The sequence below is a fragment of the Micropterus salmoides genome, unplaced genomic scaffold (assembly GCF_014851395.1).
Source record: "Micropterus salmoides isolate LMB-PRFRI ecotype aquatic unplaced genomic scaffold, ASM1485139v1 Ms_hic_scaffold_6, whole genome shotgun sequence".
Taxonomy (NCBI): domain Eukaryota; kingdom Metazoa; phylum Chordata; class Actinopteri; order Centrarchiformes; family Centrarchidae; genus Micropterus; species Micropterus salmoides.
Genome location: NW_024044348.1, coordinates 31561663 through 31574655, shown reverse-complemented (window position 1 = coordinate 31574655; position 12993 = coordinate 31561663). Strand labels below are relative to the sequence as shown.

The window sequence follows — 12993 nt, the reverse complement described above, 5'->3', positions numbered from 1 at the left end:
CAGCTCTGCATGATTTCCACAGTAGTTTTTGTTTAGCTGTGTAAACGACTCTCTGCTGCGCTGGTTGCAGATGTTGAGGTTTCTTTTTGAATGGCAGCGCCGGTAGTAAGCTGGCTGGCGTACTAAGGGATGATTATGGTTTTCTTATTGGTGGTGGCGGTGGTTGCGGTGGAGGGGCCGGGCATACAGAGGGGCCCTGCTGCTCCACAGTGGAGCGGGACGGAGCGGGTTATGAAACCTGAAATGGGGATGTGGCTGGCTACACCAGCTGGAAACAATGGTCTCTATGGCTGTAGTGCATTCTTTCCAATCTGCTTTTTCTTTTTCAAGTGTGTTTCCAAGTCATGTGTCTTCTGGAAAACAAATCAAACAAAAGGAAACAAAGCATTAAAAACATAATTTAAAAAAAACGTATTTCACAAAACATATTTCAATGTGTATGATTGTTCATTATGTATATTTTATCACAAACTAAAATGCTGTGGAACTGAACTGGACAAACTGGCTACAGTAATATTTCTTAAGAACAATTCCCACAACATGTATAGTTCAGAATCTATACTGTGAGAAGGTTAAACATTTTATTGAGTTTGTCAAATAAATCCTTTCGCTAGTCAGGATTGTATCTGTCAGAGAAGAGAGAATTCCCCTTTAAGAAGTTGTTGTTGTTGTAGTCCGTGGTGGAAGAAATACTCAATTTCCATACTTAAGTAAAAGTACAGATACCACATGAAAAATGTTTCATCCAGTATAAACCTACTCAAGTAAAAGTGAAAAATACTAAAGCAGTCGAAAGTACGACACAAAATCTATTGATCTTACAAAACGCAATCTATCTTTTTAAATTCACTCAAGACAGGTTTGAATAGAGCATTATAAAGTTTTATTATTTATTTATTTATTTATTTGACAAGGACAATGCAAACAAGCATAGTGTCAAAACAAAGCTTGTCACTGAAGTGCTGCATTTAAGTTTATAGCTAATGCTAATTTTCAACTCCTGACCCTGGTTGGGCTTTTATACACAATAGAATTTACATACTTCACTACTTCAAATAAAAAAAATTATATAAACATGATATATAAACATGCATATCATATACAACTCTTACCTACTTACAATAATTAAAAATGAGAAATCTGAGAAATAAAATTTAACATTTTAGATAAAAGCAAACTGTGGTTGACCGTATCGAATGCCTTTTTAAGGTCGATAAATACAGCTCCCACCACATTGCCCTAGTCCAGGGACTTTTTTCCATTTTCAATTAAACAGCAGTTTGCTATTTCAGTTGAATAACCTGGTCTAAACCCAAACTGGTGTGGATGGAGGAGCTGTCTGGCTTCTAAGTGGTCAATCAGTTGCGCTGCTACAACTTTTTCAATTATTTTAGATAAAACTGGTAAAATCGATATAGGGCGATAGTTGCTCATTGAGTCTTGGCTACCACTTTTGAACACAGGCATGATTATTCCTTTTTTCCATGCACTGGGAAATGTACTGGTTCTTATGGAAAGATTAACAAGATGGAAGTGAATCACAATAAGGAAAACTGAGTCGCAAGAGGAGAAGTAGGATAAGCCTGCGTTATTGCTCTGCTGGTGTGGTAGTATCCCCTTCAGACTGTCTGACAGACACAGAACCCCATTTGGGACTTTGGGTATGTAAGAACGAGACAAGGAGGCGGTAACCAAAACTAACTGAAACAATTCCCAATTCACAATCTCACCAAACATTCACACACGTTAAATTCAGCACCTCTCATAAAGTGAAGCTCACAGTTCCACACAGAGCAAGACTGGCTTCAGTTTTCAGATGTTTATATTGCAAAACTCTACCAGCTACGTTACCGCTTGGTGAAAAACTGGCTGCGACTCAAAACAGAGCTGCCGCACAGTCACACCTGACACCACAATGCTCTCTCTATACAATAATCCCGCTGTTAGAAGCCTGAATAGAAACCTCTCTAGAAAAGTCCAGTGCCGGTTTGAACAGTCCTCTGCGCACTATCTCAGACCTCATGAAGTCTGTTGGGGGCCAATCTACTGGGTCATTGTATCATGTGCTTGTACTGGCTGAGGCTGCCTGTGTTTGACCTGGGTCTGTGGGACCTGCTAAAGATGTCTGGACTGGGTCTGTGCAGGTACTAGTTGAGGCTGGATGTGGATCAACTGTGTTTGTACTGATTGATGATCCCACATCTACTCTACTGACAAACTAAAGCATAGCCCCTGTAATAACACTTCCTCTTATAACACCTCTAACTCCTAACGTCTAACATGCACTTCCTGTGCTCTTCTTCTTCTATCCCCTACAATGATCTTGTATTGATTGCACTTTTTGTTAACTCTTACTTCCTTCCCTAGGTATCTACCCCATTGATGTGATATGTACTGTGAGCTCTTACTAGTATGTATTGCTGCTCTTACTAGTATGTATTGTCAGTTGTAGATCTGTAGTTGATGCTCTGTTGATGCTTGTATGTTGTTCCTCAAATGTAAGTCATTTTGGATAAAAGCATCTGCCAAATGAGTAAATGTAAATTATAGATATTTTCTATAAATTAATGTTATCAGCTACATCAGGCTCATTCAAACTGGCTCCTTCAAGTTTCCTTCAATATATTTTCAAATATAAAAAAACTATTTATAAAATGACTTGGCTGAATATTTGATGCTTATTATTTACTGAGATGTGCATCCATATTGCCCAGTCTGTCCAGCTAATCAAGATTTTAATGTTCAATGTGAATCCACTGCTTCCCATCTTGCATTAGGCCATAACTTAACTTGACTGTCTTGTTTTATAATGATTTATGAGGAGTGCCATCACATCCTGTCTGGATTGGTCCCACAGATGTTTCTTGCTGGAATGCGCGAGTTTAATTACGTGCGTGCATATGAACGCATTTTTGCAACGCGGGCATTTTTTCCGAGCTGCAGTTTATAAACACTGAGGCCCGTTTGCGTTTATCAATCGTAATAGTTATGTTTGACTCAACATTGTTCAGTCACAAGCCATGTTTCCATATAATTGCCATGCGAATTTTAAGCGTCCTTTTGAAATGTCACAAAAAATTTTAAAAAAGAAATTGCGAAATATGTGCGTTTCCATCAGCTGGCTAGGGCAAGCGTAGTTACGTCAGTAGTTGACATTACACATGGCTGTAATAAACAAGACTTATGGGTTCCAAACCAGAAACAAAACCAGTCACATAAACCTAATGGCCATTGATCTTAGAAAAACGGAGAGGTCCTCAGAAATGTGTTACAAGTGGGCAGATTGCTAACAGCCATGTCTCCACACATTATGGGAATATCCAGTGTTATGCCGAGTTTTGCATGCACCTCCAAATAATGCTTTTAAAGCTATTATATCCTTTGTAGGGTTTATCAATGGTGATAAATGATTCGAAGTATATATTTTATGAACGTTTAGAGTCGTTAATATTTTCTTACACACAGAAGTAGCATTCATTGAGATCCAGCAAAATATGTGGTGATAACCTCATTTGATCAGTGTGCAGAGCAAAGTATCTGAAAAGGACCTTTAAGAGGTAAATGCATAATTCGGCAGAACAGATGATGATGGCTACCTGCCGAGATTTGCATCCACCTCTTTTCTCAGCACAAATGAGCGTTACCAGCCGCGAGGTGCATGAAATTCTCGGCAGGTATGCAGAACTCTGCACAACCGGCAAGACGACGACAGCAGAAACAACTGATCTGTCGTGAGTTACAAGTTAGCTAAGTCAGAACTTATGCGGAAAAAGTATTTCCATCTCCCATTTATCGCATTTACTCTTTTTCGACAAAGGCAAAAACCACCTCAAGCGAACGTAAAAACTGTTTTGCGAAATTAAGTATTTTTCTATCCAAATTTTGCCGTTTCCATCAACCTTAATGCAATACTTAAAAATGTGCATTAAAAAACGTTGATGGAAACACGGCTACAGTCTGACAAGAAACCAAGACACAGAGACAAGAGCTGCGCTGCTGAGCTGGTTAGCAGGACAGACAGAGATTCACAGTAGCTGCACATTAATATTAGGCTAATGTTATCTGCTGACCTCGGACGGAAAGAAGAGAACACATCTTTATCTGACGTTCAGGCAGTTCACTCTCAATGAGTTTTTTCTTTTCTCGTTCCCAGAAGGATAGTCCCTACATTTGTTTTTCAGTGCTGCTCCACTCAGGTGCGCTGCATAGGTGACTAATAACAATGTAACGAGGTCTCGTGCAGAATGTAATGGAGTAAAAAGTCAGATATTTAGCTTTGAAATGTAGTGAAGTGAAAGTAAAAAGTTGCAACAGCTAAAAATACTCAAGTAAAGTACAGATACTGAAAAAAACTACCTAAGTACTTTCCACCACTGGTGGTTGTTGTTGTTGTTTATTACTGTGCGAGGCCTCACCTACCAAATACTGTCATTTCAAAGAAACCATAACTGAGACCTCTTCTGATCCTCATCTCATTTTGTATTGACAGAATATGGATGGTATAAGTATGAGGACATTTTCCTGTGTGAGTCCTTTCAAAACCAAACAGCACATGAGAAGGAAATGGCAAAGACTAATTCAATGAATGCTATTTCAATATTGGATTTGCCCCTTGGTTGATATGTTTAGATCTAAATTCTATGTATCTTTAAATCAATAAACCCCTGTTTGGACTGCTGTTTGTGTCAAGCAGCAAAATTTATGGTTTCACTTGTGGTGGTGCAGCTCGGCTCCAGTTTGTGGAAGTAAATGTGAAACACTTGAGCAGTAATGGCCAGCTTCCGAGCACGTGGTGCTCTTGCTTGCACTTCCTGTATTTATTATAAGCAATGGCATTTGAAGCTTAAATTGCAGATAGCATCCTGTTAATATAGTTAGGTTTCAGCAGCTCCTTCTGGTGAATGCGACTAATTCAATGCAGTAGACAGTATTGGGAGGAGAAGAGGGGAGATGGGAAAGGACAGAGGGTCTAATCTAATATGCCTCTTGCATTGCTGTGCATAAATCAGTCATCTGTTTATGGAAAGGCTGTGTATGAGCAAACTCCTGCCAGATTACAAAGGCACCCAACCCAATTCTTACTAGGATTGAATTTGTGTCATGTACATAATGAAAATAACATTGGGTAATTTACTCTGCTTAAGTCACTGAGTCAAATATTAATATGTGTACTAATATGCCTTCATAATGGCATATGTTTTAAAGAGTTGGCCAGTCAGGACACTCAAACACGTAATTTACCGCAGATTAATCCTCAAATGTTCCCAGGGTATATACTGGATTGAATGCTGGGTTGGACATTTCCTGGATTGAATATAAGCCTTAACTATGGACAGAAAAGTAATTTGATCATAATGATTTTTAACTGACAAAATAAGCCAGACACACAAAGAGAGAATAAGAGAGAGGGAGCCAGTAAGTCTGTAGTTCTGTGGTTTTGCATACAAGTGTAGATATGAAAGTGCACTGCAGAAAGGAGTGACAACCAGAGATTAACCTGTCTCATATGAATGGGTTGGAATGTGGATTACATGCTCGTTCAGTATATGCGCTTGTCGGCGGTATGAAAGGATCATTAAGAGCCTAATAGGCATAATTCATTCTTTTTTGCCTTGAATGCTTGACTGAAGCAAACCAGCTCTACACCTAATGTGTGCAAGCCTGGTTATTTTGGTCCAGCTGACCTTTACCAGCATCTCCTTGAACCCTGGTCTCTGCGGAGCATGGGCCGAGAAATGTGGTTCACTGTTTTCTTTTACAGAGGTCACTCTTTGTCCCTTTATTGTCCAAGCTTATTGAATACCAACACAAAGACTGCCATAAAGGCAGAGTGATTTCCTTAGGAAAGAGACCTGCCTGTTTGCTTCCCATGAAAAGGCTTTGAATTGTGCTTGGGTTTGGTGAAGATCTCACCAGATCTTTAGAGAAGACTGGTTTATTACCCATTCGGTAATTTCTTGGCTAAAAGGGGATTGACTTTACCCAGGCAGCATTCAACCAGAACATTTTCAGAGGAAATCAGTCTCATGTGAGGAACTTTCCATGTTTCCTTCAATCAAGCTCAGGTAGGAGGAATATTCAAATGAATTCATGATAAATAATGACCTCAACCTGAAAATCAGCACTTTGACCTCATAGAGTCAATGTTGCTTTTCAAATCTAATATGCTAATGTACAGAGCCACAACAAATGTACCACCATCCAAATACTTGGGGACTGCATGGTGTCTAGCTGCTTGACAGCACTGCTTCCTGTTAGGCATCTGGCTTTGTCTGTTTTTTCTTTTAGAAATGAGGTTTCTATTGACAGCGGTGCGAAGTTCACATTATTTCTGTTGAGCTTCAAGCCAGTGTCTCCTCCTTTCTCCCAAATGAATATATATCTCTCTTATTAACATGCACACTCTCCCCTCTCTAGTTTTCTGAGCAGTAGAATTTACAATTTCAGCATTTTCAGAAGAATTGCAGTAGTCTTTATTCATCAACCTAATGCAGACCTTATCTCAGCCCCACTGCCCCTGCCCAGCAGATACCTACTTCTGCTTTGTTTCCTGGGAGGCCAAACATGTCACTCTGCTGCTGAACAGACTGCATGTGCGTGCTTGTGAAAACACTGGGGTTACCACCGATTTAATATAGTGTAAATGGCCATTACACTCATGTAGATTAGATCATTAAAACCAACAGTGCCCACATATGCATTACACATGTTTTATATTGCCATGTGTTTTTTCGATCACTTTGATAAATGTGACTAGAAAGAGACTACAAAAACATTGACTTAAGCTTTAATTACATCCGGTAACCAGGCTATTAGTGTGTATTTAAACTAGGGCTGAACGAGTTTGAAAAAAATATCTAATTATTTTGACTGATATTGCAACTGTGATCTGATCTGTGATACTGACTAACAAAGATGTTCTCTTAAGTCTCTAGAATATGATGTGGTATGTGTGTGACGTAGACCAGGACATTATTGCAGCATGACAATATTTAACGTAAAATGGTATTTTGACTCACATATCACCTATAACAAATATTGTGCCTCCTGCGATTGCTGCTGTTCCTGGAGTCAGTGTCGGCAGTTTACAAGGCTGCTGTGTGATTCCCTCAATTGCTGAGCTTTCCTAGTTAAAGACCTGGCAGTCAATGCCGCGCAGTTTCAACTATTTATCTGCACTTGCTGAGAGACTCGGCTCTATTGAAGCGTACATCCCTGTCTCCCAGCTCAGCGCTGCAGCACAACTACAGGTCTGATGGTGCTGCTTTTTTTGCCATGGTAACCTGGAGCATAGAAAGCACCACCAGGGCCAGGAGCTTTAACATCTGGTAAATAAGAGTCCTTGCAGTGTCAAATGGCTGTCTAAAGACTAGACAAACCCTTTAAATGCTGGAGTCCCTGAGTCATCTGACCTCGATCATTAATTTTGAGACATTTTGTTAACCTTTTCACTTCCTTTCCTTGTTGTATTCAGTCATTGAGGATAAAATGGAGCGCCGTAGCTTAGAGGCATTTTGGCATCGTTCAGTGTGTTTCAGTTCTGTTTTACATGCTGGTCGATCAGTGTGCTGAAGAGTTTCTAAGAAACTAAAAATCCAGTCATCAGTTCATTGGAGCCCGGGTTACAGGAGAACCACCTTACATGAGAGCCATCACACTGACTTCTTTTAACTTTCTCGTGTAGTTTATTTTAAGTAGGAAGGTAGATGAGCAGATAGAAAGGCGAAGTACCATCCTGTGGTTCATTGATATGTAGTTCCCTTGAGGTCTACTGTAGGTATGATAACAGCTCCCTTGTTCCCTCTTATACACATACTGTCTGGACTGCTCTGCTTCATGTACCTAAGCTAAACTGTCCCTTAATTTGAACTTAATTGTATTGCTTGTGTTTTCCCACAGTCATCAAATCAGTGTTTTTACCTGAAATTAACATTCCCATGCTTGTGATCACAAAAAAAATACAGGGCTCACATATTAATTCCTGCTTTGTCCTAAGATGATATTTAAAGCAAGGAGCTTAAGAATGCACTTCAGGGCTGCATACAATGGTTCCTAGGTTGAAGATCTAGACATGGCATTTAGTACATGTGAGGAGTAAATGATTCCCCCAGTATAGGACCTTCAAAGAGAATTTAAGTCCAGTACTTTTGAAATCACTTAATTGGACACTTGAGAAAAGAGCAACTCCACCTTCGTGGAGTGAAGCTCTCATTTCAGTCATTCCAAAAGAAGGCAAGGATAAAATGTTATGCAGCTCATATAGACCAATCTCAGTTCTAAATCCGGATTACAAACTTTATGCTTCCATCATGTCCAAGAGACTACATTATTTTATTCCTGAACTAATTGACAGTGACCAAACTGGTTTAGTTCGGGGCCGCCAGACACAAGATAATATTAGATGCTCTATCTATATAACACTGATCATTAGAAAAACAAAAACTACAGCCGCGCTAGTCAGTCTAGACATAAAAACCCTTTGACTGCGAATATTTGTTTCTGGTCTTGGAGCGGTTTGGCTTTACTGAAAAATCTATTAATAGTATTAAAACATTATTCTATGCCCCCACTGCAAGAAATCTGATAAATGGTCTTCTGACTGACTGTAAAAAACTGGAAAGAGCCGCTCGTCAAGAATGCTCACTCTCACCAACCCTTTTTGCACTCTACATAGAACCATTGGCTCAAGCAATAAGACAGGACTGTAAAATACAGGGTATTGTGATCAATAACTGGGAACACAAAGTGGCTTTATACGCTGATGATATTCAGCTGTATATCTAAAACCCAGATTTTTGCCTCTCTACCCTTTTTCTTTTACCCGTCTTGACTTATTTGGCACATATTCAGGCTATAAATGATGCAGGATATTCTTGGAAGAGAAATTCCTTCTACATGTATGAAACTTTATTTGGGTGATCTACCAGAAGAAATAGCAGAAAATGACGGGTACCTTCTGAAAAAAATGACTGTAGCGGCTAAAAAAGCAATAACTCAGATTTTGTTTACAAACTGATCCACCTTCAATAGAGGACTGGCTCGAATTCATCAAAGAGATCCATGAGATGGAAAGACTGACTCTGTTACTGAGATTGAAGTATGACTATACATCGCAAGGTGGTCAAAATGGAGAGCATATCTTTGTAGAGAAGTGTGGTTGGTGATTATTTTCCCTGTTGCCCTGTACTGTCGAAAGGTGATTTTACTTTCCCTTTGCTGTTTTACTCTGCTAAGCATGGAAATATAAATACATAAATTATGTAGCGCTGTATGAACCAGTCATTTTGAAAATGAGGTCTGATATATTACTAATGCAGATGTTACAATGCTGCCCAGCAACAATGTTTTTTGATGCACTGTGGTGTTCTTTGTTCCTGTTAAAGACTCAATAAAGTGGAATAAAAATGATTCCCCCAGTGTAAACACCCAGTAAACATCGCCTCAGGGTTCCCAGCCAGCTGGATCTGTTTGATGCTAGTGGAGGACATGATCCCCCACCAGTGCTGTGCGTTTTGTTTTACCTTCCTGCTCTCCCTCTTGTTTAACTTCCCTCAGACTGCTGGTGGTGTATTATCTGAGGCTTTGGGAGAGCCCACTGAATGCTTCTCTGTCCTGCAGCAGCAGCAGCGGCAGTGAAAGGGAAAGTTGAAAGTGGCTGTGAACTGCCATCGGGCCAGTCATCACACTGCTTAGTGTGGCAGTACATTTTATAACTTCAAGATGGAAGCATTGCAGCTGACTCTTCATTTACACACAATGTAACAGGTGTGTGTGTGTGTGTGTGTGTGTCCTTTTTTTGCTCAGCTCGTCTTTTTTATGGCACGTAGCATCTGTCGCTGTTGCTATGAGAGGGACAAACATGAACCAGTGCCTCGCACACAGCAATATTAGCAGCTGGAGGAAATGAGGTTTCTATTGACAGCGGTGCGAAGTTCACATTATTTCTATTGAGCTTCAAGCCAGTGTCTCCTCCTTTCTCCCAAATAGATATATCTCTCTTTTTAGCTTTTAACTGAACAGTTTCATATACACTCGCCCATCTCTAGTTTTCTGAGCTGTAGAATTTACAATTTCAGATTTTCAGAACAATTGCAGTACAATGTGCAATGCCTCAGCCCCACTGCCCCTGCCTGTCCTGTCTGACTGTTGTGGCTACAGATTTTATGTTGTGATTATCAGGTCTTCTTGTGGCTCGGCCAAAGGGCTCAAATTGTTTGAAGAGAGATCTACAGTGTGTGTGTGTGTGTGTGTGTGTGTCTTTGACAGAGCCTTCTCTGCATCTTCTCTCATACTCTGTGTAAATACGACATGGTACCTCACTCTGCAGACACATTGAGACACAGACAAGATAAATGGCTCATATTGCAGGTTTTTTCGTTTATGTTTGCAGTTGGTTTTTGATCATCAAGGTCAAAATGATAGGATGTCTCAAACTTCTCAAACAGAGTAGGTAAGTTTGAGAGACTAGCAAGAAACTGCTGAATTTTGAAAGTAACCAACAGAAAAGCCTCTGAAAACGCATGTTGCCGATTCGGCGGTCAGCTGGAGCATGAGCCGAGTGTGAATCACGGGTAAGAAAACGCCTAACTTTATCATTATGACAATGAACAACTTAGCCGGCTGTTAGTGTTCACCATCAAGCTAGGTTTAAAATGACTGCGTCTGATTCAGCAACGAGATGGCTAGCTAACTATTAGGTAGCTGGTGCTAACAGCTTCAGTAACATTAGGCAAAGCTAAAAACAGGTTGATACACATTTACACGTTACAGTATAGTTATCAGTGACACTACACGAACGTGAATATTGTCGTTTTACATGTTAGAGCTTCCACGATGACCGCTTTGTTTGTCTCTGATGAGGACTGCCCCCCCAGAGCCGAGACACGGGTCCGAGGAAATAGAGGCAGGATGCGGAGGACGAGGTGCATGCAAAGAAGCAAATATTCTAGGACAAGAGGACCTGTAACAACTGCATATGAACAGGTATGTAAATATCTATATATTATATTATTAGTATATTATCTCCCAGTGTAATTGTCTCAAAGTTCCTCTGGTGGTTGAGTCAAGTTTCCCTCTGAGCCCTTTGGGTGTCGAAAATAAAGTGCTATATAAATTTAATCCATCACTTTTGTTATTACTTTTTTATTGTTTACTGATTACACCATCACTAACTGCAGCGCTGCTTCAGCCATTGGCTCATCTGTATTATGTACATTGACCTGGTGTGTAATGTGGACACTGTTAGAGAACAACATGGCCCTTTTCAATAAAAATATCTGATCTTGATGAATGTTCTGTCCAATTACACCAATCTTTCCAATTTGGGGTTCTAACATCTATATATTCCTTTATAGGCCAGAATTGAAGGACTGTGGACAACATCCAGACTACTGTGTTTCCATGCACCACACATAGCTGACCTTCCACATCCCAGGACAGAGTAACAGACAGTTCAGTCATGCAGCCTACAGACAATTTGTAGTGTGGCAGTATGGAGCACTTGGTCACAGAGTCTGGATACTGGGTTGCTGTCTGGAAGAAATGTGACCGTTCTTCTGATCCACTAAGACAATACAGGGTGTAATATCTAATGTTACTAACAGATATACAAATAATTTCATCCACTATGTGGATAAATACCTGTACTTAGTTTTTATTTTATTCCCAGAAGGATAGAGAAAATACAATATCTTTATATATTAATGTGTGTCTCATGGCATTCATATTTCCACTAATTAACATTTCTTGTTTCAGTGGTCAACTGACCTAATCTATTTCCGTTTATTTTGTAGTGTTACAATGACTGCAGATAAAACTATCAGTCCATGCTAAGCCAGTCCGGTTGTTTTCAAAAGTCATCATGCAATCAGGTTTAAAGTTATTCTTCATTAAAGCCTCTCTTGTATTAGCCTGTTTAATCAAACCAAATGAGACACTGCTGCAAATTGTGTGTGTATAAAAGTATATTTTTTCCTGTTCTGGATAATATTTTCTTTTTTTTTTTAAATAAAACATTGAAAATGATAGATGCCTTTTCTTTACACTTGCATCATAAACAATCAAGCAACTACATTAATGTCTTATGTCTCCAATAATGATAACCAAATGTGGTATAACACTTGTTTATTCTTTATTATTATACTACTAAAACTACAACCTATCTCACAAATAGATAACTTATAAACAACCATCATTATTAAAAATAAGTATATACAGAATGAAAGTTGTGTCCAGTGGTATCTTGACTGATTGTGAAGGCAGTTCAGACTACACGTAGCATCGTATCGTATCACTGCTGTGGAGATGATTTAGTATCACAATCACCTCTCTGACTGGATTACCACATTTCAAAACCAACTACATTAGTTTTTGTTATCACCTTGCTGCACCTAGCAGTACAGTTTGGGCAGGGACACCTGAACACCATGTTGACGGGGGAGAGGAGAGCACTGGAGGTCTGCGATGTAACTGTAGTCCTTTTCCACCTTCAAAGAGCACAAGCTCCACTTCCTGGACTTTTTGTTGTACATCTTACCATATCTGGTAATGCAAACAGGGATATCAGTTTAGTGAAAAGTTTCTAATACCTAACATTGTTCTCTTAAACAGTAGTTAGCATTACCACATAAAATGCAATCAAAACAATAAATCAGCACTATCAATCTATATTCCTCATTTTTGATAATGCAAGATACTGAATTGTGTCATCAGCTTTTCTCTTGGCTGGTCTATGGTGGTTGTAATACAGGCCAGTTGAAAACACTGAGCCATGTTATACTGCAATTCATTTTCAGTTGGATTGTATTTTTATAAAAAGCTCTTTCCACTTGTGTGCAATTTTTTATTTTGAGGTTTGTTTGAATGGGAGAAGGACCTTTAACCGGATGCAGTTTTGGAAAATGTAAAATAACAGTCAGTTTATGCTGGTGCTAACAGGGATCCTAACATAGAAAGTTACAAAAATGTTTGTGTAAGTGTAATGGAAGCCAGCAA

At 39.4% G+C, this 12993-nt stretch overlaps 1 protein-coding gene across 1 annotated transcript in view; it reads left to right on the top strand.

Annotated features, from left to right (window-relative positions):
• The window catches only part of adcy7 (adenylate cyclase 7), a 60911-nt gene that overhangs the window by 17052 nt on the left and 30866 nt on the right, over positions 1 to 12993 (top strand). The gene's annotated exons all lie outside the window — the stretch shown is intronic.